This window comes from Zea mays, chromosome 9 (assembly GCF_902167145.1).
Source record: "Zea mays cultivar B73 chromosome 9, Zm-B73-REFERENCE-NAM-5.0, whole genome shotgun sequence".
Lineage (NCBI taxonomy): Eukaryota > Viridiplantae > Streptophyta > Magnoliopsida > Poales > Poaceae > Zea > Zea mays.
Window position 1 is genome coordinate 82,429,997 of NC_050104.1, and position 9,721 is coordinate 82,439,717.

The window sequence follows — 9,721 nt, forward strand, 5'->3', positions numbered from 1 at the left end:
GTCATTTTGGTTTCCATGATTGGTTAATCTAAATGAATGTGCACTTATACTAAATACTGTAGCATTAGTGTTCAGAGCCTCAGACGCTCAGCTTCTGAGCTTCAGCTACTGCTCAAACCAATTGCAAAATAGTAAATATTGCTACATTCTCCTTTTGAACATAGTGAGTTAGTGATGCTGGAATTTGTTACGTATTTCCTTTGAGCTTCTAATGTTAATTACACCATACCAATATTGGTTGGTAGCTGAGTGTTCATTTATTCTTTTCAGTCAATAAAAATTTAACAAGCTTGAGTATTGTTGTAGCTGAATTTGATCTATTAAAGCTTTATGATCTTTTGTTGTCATTTTGGTTTCCATGATTGGTTAATCTAAATGAATGTGCACTATACTAAATACTGTAGCATTAGTGTTCAGAGCCTCAGACGCTCAGCTTCTGAGCTTTAGCTACTGCTCAAACCAATTGCAAAATAGTAATGATTTATAAATGAACTTTGCAGACCAAGTAGCTTCTCCAGAAATGGCAGATCATCATCATGTGCACATATACTGAACTTTGCATGTGCACAAAATAGTAAAGATTTAGAAATGAACTTTGCAGACCAACCTAAAATCCTAGCAAGTCTGTATGTGTGCAGCACAACTTCCAATTTCCAATTGAATTTATACTTTCCCACATCCTAACACTATTGTCATGAGCTCATGACCAAATATTCAAATTCTTTTTTCATCACGTTGATGATTTCTAATTACACCTAAGTATATGCACATCTTTCAAGTTCTTTGTCGGAATATGCTGCCCTAAAATCTAAATATTCTTAAATGTTTAAGAGCTTCCCCTATAAGCAATGCAACTGTTTATTATCAATGTTTTCTTGAAGACGCAACATCTCATCTTGTTGCATTCATGTTATCTTGCATTGAATCTTTTATATTATCCAGATACTCTCTTGTGTCATGTCACTCATGTATCATATGCAGGAAAAGTGTACCAAAAACCAACTAAATCGAGAGAATGTCCGATTACATCAGCGCACTGGATCTCGATGCTACATTGCACAGGCCCATGTTGTGGTAAGAAATGAAACAATAATGTGTCTGATCACTATTCTTGAGACCATGTTCTTGTTTCAAGATAATAGCTCGTTACTGTTTGCAATTATTTTAGAAGAAAGATATATTCAAAGATGTAGAGCCCACCTCAATTGATCTATTCAAGAACTTCCATTGTAGCAAAAATAATGGATTTACCGAGTCTGTATAGAAAGCAATTGTAAGTGATTGTTTACTTTTATTCCTTCTCTACATAAAGTATACATGAATAATACCATGTAAGAAACATCTACTATTGACATTTTGCTAGGATGATATGGAAGGCATTATGAGTGAACCAGTACAAGATGGACAGGAACCAAAGTCAGCAAAAGAAGTTGTTTCTCAGGTTGTCAAATCAACTACTTTTCTTCGTGTTGCAGGTGTTTGTTCAGCCTCCAAGAGTACCTCTAGAGGTGCAATATCATCACAGGTATGAGTGTTTCACATACCAGTCATGTTCCCTTATTTCTTTGGATCATTTATACATGCAACATGTAATTTTTCTAAAGGGTTTGACATAGAGAACATCTTGTTTGACTGTGAGAATTAGTGGCTGCGGCTGATGCCACAACTTATTATGTTGTAGTAAGTACTGTAAATGGACAACGATAAGGGTATTAGGTGAAGAATAAATGGTTGTAGGTTGCTGCGATCTACTCTCATAAGTTACTATAGCATTACTGTACAATTGTACAGACAATAAGAGCAGCTGAAAGTAGCTACAATGAATGCAGACAGTATCTAGAAAATTTAAAACTATTTTGATAGCCCCTTTTTTTTGCACAACTAGCAGATCATATTCCATTCTTGACTAGCAGCACAACTAGCAAATTGTTTAGAACCAACATGATTGCCCATATATGTAGACCACTTGATGCTTTGGTGTCTGATTACATATTTATATATTATTTATTAATTATGTTCTTGTTCTTATTTCTCTATATGTGCATGTCTAGATATGAAGTAATAAGTTATGTTTATTTATAGGTCCACGATCTTCAGGTTGAGCTTGAGAATGAGAAGCAAGAAAAAGGAGAACTTCGACAAGAGTTGGATAATTTGAAGATGGAATCAGAAACTTCAAGGGTAAAACATTCTGAGGAAATAGAGGGTTTAAAGAAGACATCACAAGAAATGCATGGTCTCCTTCACCAACTATTGAGCTTCAACCAGGGTCAACACAATCCAGGGTCATAAAGTTACTAAGCCCCCAACAGTGAACTATTGTAGGATGTTTCTGTTCTGAAATTTGGTTTTTAGTTGAACTATGTCTAGTTTTATCAATAGTTGGTTGCTAGTTGTTTACATGTACAACTAAGTAGGTCCAAGTTTGTTGATTTTTGTTACTGGTAGCTCCAAGTTGTGTTGAACATTGTTGCTTCTTATAAGACGTATTGTGACCTATGAATTAGAAATTGTGTTTGCTATAATTTTGGTCTTTTGATATGTAAATTTTGTGAAATAAGGCATGCGAACATCTGTACATTTGAATGTGATTGCTCAAAAAATAGGCTACAGATTTTGCTAATATAAAATTGTATTCATAGAAAATTACAAATTAGATTTAATGTGGCCACAATTTTGGCCCAGCACTAGGACGAGCCATTTTATAAATTATGACAATGAAGTTCGTCATTGAAAAGCGACATGTCATATTGATAAACGTCATAAGCATTTGCCACATCAGCTCCACATCACCAGTACTCATGATTTTATGACAAAATTTGGTCCACATGGCAAGCCGCTAGCTGATTATTAGTGATGTTCTTGTTTGGCGTAATGACAATATGCAAATGTCATAAAATCTATGACGAAGTAGAATTGTCACAATTTTAATGACAGAAAAACTTCAAATCGTCATAGAACATGTTTAGCCACGTCACATACATGACGAACCAAAAAACGTCACACAAGCGTCATAGATTTCAATATATGACATATATTCACTTATCAATGACACAAGGTGAATGTCATAGAAGGTAAGGTGTGTTGTAGTGGTGGAAGCCTTCCTGATGGAGCTCTCTGCGTGGAGGCCTTCGGCTCTGATCATCCTGAACAAGATGACGAACCTCTTCAGAAGCTTCGTCTATCTGTCTCTGAAGGTCAGCTAGACGAGCCATCTTCTCCTTCTTGCGCTGCACCTGTTGCTGAAGGATCTCCAGGTTTTGGATCTCCTGATCCAAGTCATCCTCCGGAGGTGTTGGACTAACAGCCTTACTCTTCTGGCTTCGTGCCTCTCTAAGAGAAAGGACGTCCTGATTGGGATCCAGCGGCTGTAAAGTACCAGCCCCTGTCGCTGAAGCTTTTTTCGGCGGCATGACGAAGGTGATGCCTTCCGAAAGCGTTCAAGACTCAAAAAGTGGAAGTGAGTTCACCCACGGTGGGCGCCAATGTTGGGGACTTGTTCTCAAATGCTTCGGATCAAGAACAAGGCAACATAAAATGTTAAATATCAAAAGCCCTTCGTCCTTCAAATCATTATTTCCCTTCGGACATAACGAATTTAGGACGAAGGTCATGAAGGACGTACCTTCATGATCATGGTAAAAAATGGAGAACATTCAAATAAAGTACAGAAAGTATCATAATTTCTGTAAACATCATTATTACTAATATATTTCTATTTGTATTACTTGTGTATGCAAAGATAAATTACAAATGTACCTTCGGCTTGAAGGAAAGAAAATACAGGCGTGGCGCAAAAGTGAATGCCAAGTCAGCGTGAACAGTACGGGAATATTGTTCACCTATTTATAGGCACGGGTCGCAGCCCATGCAAAATTACATTAATGCCCTTTACATTTATCAATAACCCTATAGTAATTCTTCGAGGTCTAGTTTGGCTTTTCATCTTTAAGTCGGTTTCCCCTTCCCGCCCTAATGCCGAAGCTCTTCTGCATATAGCTTCGTGATCATCTTATCCTTCGGCGTGATCGCCGTCCCAGTCAAGCTTCGTCTTGACCATGCTTCTATATACCCGCAACCTGATTCCTGATTCCGAAGATACCTGCTCGCATACTTAGAAAACATTGTCAAATCACGTTTTTGAGGACCTTCGGAAGCCAAAGGCCCCCAACAGGAGAAAATCAAGTTTGGAACTTGGTTGACCCGCCTGATGGTGTTAGACCCATAGAATGCAAATGGATCTATAAGAAGAAGAAAGACATGGATGGAAATGTTCACATCTATAAGGCTCGACTTGTTGCAAAGGGTTTTCGACAATTTCAAGGAGTTGACTATGACGAGACATTCTCGCCAGTAGCGATGCTTAAATCTATTCGGATCATTCTAGCTATTGCCGCATATTTCGATTATGAGATTTGGCAGATGGATGTCAAAATAGCTTTCCTTAATGGAAACCTAGATGAGGACGTGTATATGATACAGCCCGAGGGTTTTGTCGATCCGATCAATGCTGGAAAGATATGCAAACTTCAGAAATCTATTTATGGGTTGAAGCAAGCATCTCGGAGTTGGAACATTCGTTTTGATGAAGTGATCAAAGGGCTTGGTTTTCATCAGAATGAAGAAGAAGCTTGTGTTTACAAGAAGGAAAGTGGGAGCGCTGTTGTATTTCTGATCTTGTATGTGGATGACATATTATTGATTGGGAATGACATTCCTATGCTGGAGTCCGTCAAAGCTTCACTGAAAAAGAGTTTTTCTATGAAGGACTTAGGGGAAGCAGCATATATTTTGGGCATAAGTATCTATAGAGATAGGTCGAAGAGGCTTATAGGATTAAGTCAAGATACGTACATTGACAAGGTTCTGAAACGGTTCAACATGGAACAGTCCAAGAAAGGGTTCTTACCTATGTCACATGGTATACACCTTAGCCAGATGCATGTCCTGCGATGGCTAATGAGCGGGAGCGCATGAGTAAGGTACCATACGCCTCAGCAATTGGCTCAATCATGTATGCCATGATAAGTACACGCCCAGATGTTTCATACGCTATAAGTGCTATGAGTAGGTACCAGGCTGATCCAGGTGAGGGTCACTGGACAGCGGCAAAAGGCATTCTTAAGTACTTAAGAAGGACTAAAGATATGTTCCTGGTATATGGGGGTAAGGAGGAGCTCGTTGTAACTGGTTACACCGATGCTAGCTTCCAAACTGACCCAGACGAGTTAAAATCGCAATCAGGTTTTGTGTTCACAATAAATGGTGGTGCTGTTAGTTGGAAGAGTTCCAAACAGGAGACTGTGACTGATTCTACAACAGAAGCCGAGTACATTGCAGCTTCTGAATCTGCGAAGGAAGGTGTTTGGATAAGAAAGTTCCTCATCGAGCTTGGTGTGTTTCCTAATGCATCTAGCCCATTGAACCTCTACTGTGACAACAATGGGGCTATTGCGCAAGCTAAGGAGCCAAGGAACCACCAGAAAAACAAACACGTACTGCGAAAGTTTCACCTCATACGGGAATTCGTTAGGAGGGGTGAGATAAAGATATGCAAAATACATACGGATTTGAATGTTGCTGATCCTTTGACAAAACCTCTTCCACAACGTAAGCATGAGGCACACATGAGATCTATGGGTATTAGATATCTTCTAGATTAACTCTAGTGCAAGTGGGAGACTGTTAGAAATATGCCCTAGAGATAATCATAAAGATGAGCATATTTCTTTGTATCCATGATATATATATTGCTTAATTGAATATCCATGGAAGGCACCTTGTATTGATTAGCAATTATGTGAATTGTTTGTGAGATTCTTTACTTATATGGTTATTCTAAATGATGTCCCTTGTCAGAGTCGATGACTAGCACATGTATTAGTTGATGACTATATTTCACAAGTCATGAACATGGAGATGTTAAACTAATAATGTGGGCGCATGTATGACATGAGGCTGGACCGACCCAACGTGAGATATTGTAATATAGTTCTCTTTTTGCAACATGAATACTGTATCCTTAGACCTGAGATTGTCGCATGTTCTCAAGATGTGAATTGACTTACTTAGGGACTATCAAACGCTATTCCGTAACTGGGTAGTTATAAAGGTAGTTTTGGGTTTGTCAGGAAGCATGTTGTGAGGCATGGTCAGTCAAGATGGAATTTGTCCCTCTCTTTGTGAGAGAGATATCTCTGGGCCCCTCGAGTGATTGGATCAAGAAATGCATGGCCGTGCTAGGGTTAAGAGTTAACCATTGAAAGGATTCCAATTCATAGTATCGAGAAAGAGAGGTCAGCTTAGAGCCAGACCAAATATCATGAGACAAAGGGAACATCATGTACGTAATGTTGCAATGGTTCGTCTGATATGATCTTTACATGCGCATAGGAGTTGACATATCTTGCTAGAGGCCGCTGTCAATTATTGGGCCAAGTAAGAGTACTCGGGCTATGTCTATTTGTACGAGAACCTATAGGGTCACACACTTAAGGGGAAGGAAGCCTAACTCGGATTAGATCTGAAATTAGACTGGGCTTTAGGGTTAATGATGGGCCTCGATGTCAGAAGCCCACCATAACGCCTATATAATGAGGGGCGGGGGCGCGGTTAGGCTTAACCTAATTCGCCACCAGTAAACGAGTAGCCGCTCGCCTCTCGCCCTCGCCAAGCCGCCGTCGTGAACCTAGCAGTTCAGTACGCGGCGCTTCCTCCCTGTACGTGTGGATACCTCGGAGGTGCTGCATTTGGAGCACTAGGACGAACCGTGCGAGGACGTGAAGGACGCCGACGACTGCACGGCTCGACGCGTTCGTCTACATTGAGATGTCTTCCGCTGCTCTGCGCGTCTAATGGTAATTCCATGACCTATAACCGCAGTAGTTCTTGGTATTATGGGGTTGAAAATTTTGTTTTGCGCTAGCGTAGCCTCCCCGTAATCCTACACTTTTCAGCACCAAGATTCAGGAATCCTTCTTCAGGGCACAGATGTCTGCATAGATTGCTCTGCGAGTGCACCGGCTTTTGGATCTTCCAGCTTTTCTGCTTGCAGCCGGTGCTGACTCTGAGGTGCACCTCACATATCTGCCTGGCCTTCTGACTCTTTTGACTACCAGCGTCAGGTATGTTGAGGAGTGGGTCCGAGTTTTCTACGCGACTGTATGGATAGACCTAGATCATCACTGGATGAGGTTTCGTTTTGAGCGAGAGGATGTCACTATTACTGCCAGTCAGATTCGCCAGCTCTTTGGATTTCACGAGTCGTCGACTCGACTTCACAGCTTATGCTACGACACCTTTGACCTTCCTCGTCGCCCTCACGGCGGTGTGGCTACGGGTACAGCTCACGTCGCGGCTCTGTTCCGCCCGCCCTTCTCAGATGGGTCGCGACGTTCACCGGCAGATTTTACTACAGCAACCAAGTACTTATTTGAGCTTATCAGACGGACTCTTCTGCTGAGGATGGGATACAGGGAGGCTACCACACATATCCAGCTCTGGCTCCTTGGTGCCCTGGTCTCTCACTCTGAGTTTGACGTCGTGGATTTCCTTATTTGTGAGATCGAGGACACCGTTTTGGATGGCATACGTGCTCGTCGACAGTTGCCATATGCTCACTACATGTGTCACATTTTTGCGCAGCTGATTCGGCCTCCACAGTTCCAGGGTACACTTGAGGCCTCACGCCTTGTCTTTGGGTCCTACCGTCCTACGCCTGAGGCTCCTGTGCCAGCTTCTGCTCCAGTTTTTGACTCTCAGGCCGAGGATGCTGCTCTTCATCAGTTCGAAGCTCAGGATGCAGCAGTTGATGATGATGATGATGATTTTGGGATTCCTCCTCCGCCTCCGCCTCCTATGCCTCCACGCTCACATGATCATGAGGCTGGGAGTTCTAGTGCTACCCCTGCTGCCCCTCCAGCTATTGACCCTGCTATTGCTTCGATTCTCCAGTCTCTCACTCAGCAGCAGGCTCACCTGGCAGCCGAGCAGACCTGGTTATCCGAGAGGATGCTCTCGATGTTTCAGACCATACAAGACAGGCAGGATTCTCTTCAGCAGCAGCTACTCCAGGATCGGGCTGAGAGCAGGGCATTCATGGCTCTTATGCTACAGCATTCTGGTGTCTCGGTTCCCCCGGTTCAGTCTGCACCACCTCCTCCGCTTCAGGCTCCTGTTGTGCCAGCATTTCAGTCAGGACCCCCTTTTCCTTCTGTTGGTCCTTCTCCGCTCCGGCCGGTCACCCTGGCTTTCACGTCACCGGTTCTCAGCTCTGTCTGCCCTCAGCCGCCAGTGCCACCAGCATCTGCTGTTACCACTACTACTGTGGCAGTATCTGTGACCACTTCAGTTTCGGCAGCTTCTGCAGCGCGGCCTCAGTCCGAGTCAGTACCAGCTCCAGCTTCTACAGCAGATCCTGGATCCGAGACTGACTCTGACCCCCCGCCAGCGTTTGCTCTGCTGCCTCGACCGCGACCGGATGCGCCCCCGCCGCCTCCTCCCGCCTCAGATGTGTAGGTTCGGGTACCCTTTTGGTGTTTGATGCCAAAGGGGGAGAGATATGAGTTGTGAGAGCTAGGGGGAGTTAGATAGTTAGTAGAGAGTCATTTTGATGTAATATATGTGCTTGTTACTCTCTGTACTAGCTTGGTGCTTTTGGCTCACAAACTCTATATATACTCTCGATGCTTATGATTGACTGTGTGTATTATGTTTTCACCTTATATTTTATCACCAGTCTTCTAGTTCTTGATTCATTGATTTAATTTCACTTTTATATGAACAAGAATCTTACGATGTGTATGCACTCACTCTTATTATTATAGTACACGTTCTTTCTGTCAAAGATTACTGAGTATAACTAACCATCCTTTCTTTTGACAAAAACTTCAAAACAAACTACTCTCACAAATCTTGTAGGGTTGTCATCAATCACCAAAAAGGGGGAGATTGAAAGCATCTAGGCCCCTGGTTGGTTTTAGTGATTAATGACAACGTAATGTTATATGTGACTAACGTGTGTTTTGCAGAGACAAATGGTAAGTTAGGTCGCATGACAGGTAGAAGTACCACAACCGTGAAAACAATCCCGGAGATAAGAACTCGAAGCGACGGCCAAAACGACGAATCAAAAGGTGAAGGACTACGGAGTCCGAGTGTCAAGGAGATGTGGACACTCGTGATTTAGTTAGGTCTTTTATTCTCTTCTTAGCTGTACTATAAAGAGGGGTTGTCGATAAGTAGTTTGACCAAGAGAGTTCTAGTGTAGTGTTGGTGCACAATCACACTCACATTCAGTGCTAGGTGTCACTCTAGAACTCACTCACAAGTTAGAACGAAAACGGATTTGAAAAACAGCTGAAAAACAAGAAGTAGGGTTTCTGGCCCTGGGGCACCGGACTGTCCGGTGTGCACCGGACTGTCCGGTGCACCCTCTGCTAGGTGGGGCCAGGCTGGCCCGGGGAAGAGCCTTCCCCACGTAGAAACCCGAGAGCGTAGGTTTCAGAGTTGAATTATAGTGGCGCACCGGACAGTGCACCGGACTGTCCGGTGTGCCATGAGTCCAACGGCTAACTGTCAGAACTAGCCGTTGGAAACGACCGTTGGCGCACCGGTGGCGCACCGTTGGCGCACCGGTGGCGCACCGTTGGCGCACCGGTGGCGCACCGTTGGCGCACCGGTGGCGCACCGGACTGTCCGGTGCGCCCTCGCGTAGGAAAAT

At 43.1% G+C, this 9,721-nt stretch overlaps 1 long non-coding RNA gene across 1 annotated transcript; it reads left to right on the plus strand.

The window, feature by feature from the left end:
* Positions 1-1,026: 1,026 nt before the first annotated feature.
* On the plus strand, positions 1,027-2,499 carry LOC103633901 (uncharacterized). The gene is made up of 3 exons (XR_002265069.1): positions 1,027-1,074; positions 1,364-1,525; positions 2,083-2,499. It is a non-coding gene; the product is annotated as an uncharacterized lncRNA (long non-coding RNA).
* Positions 2,500-9,721: the final 7,222 nt, after the last annotated feature.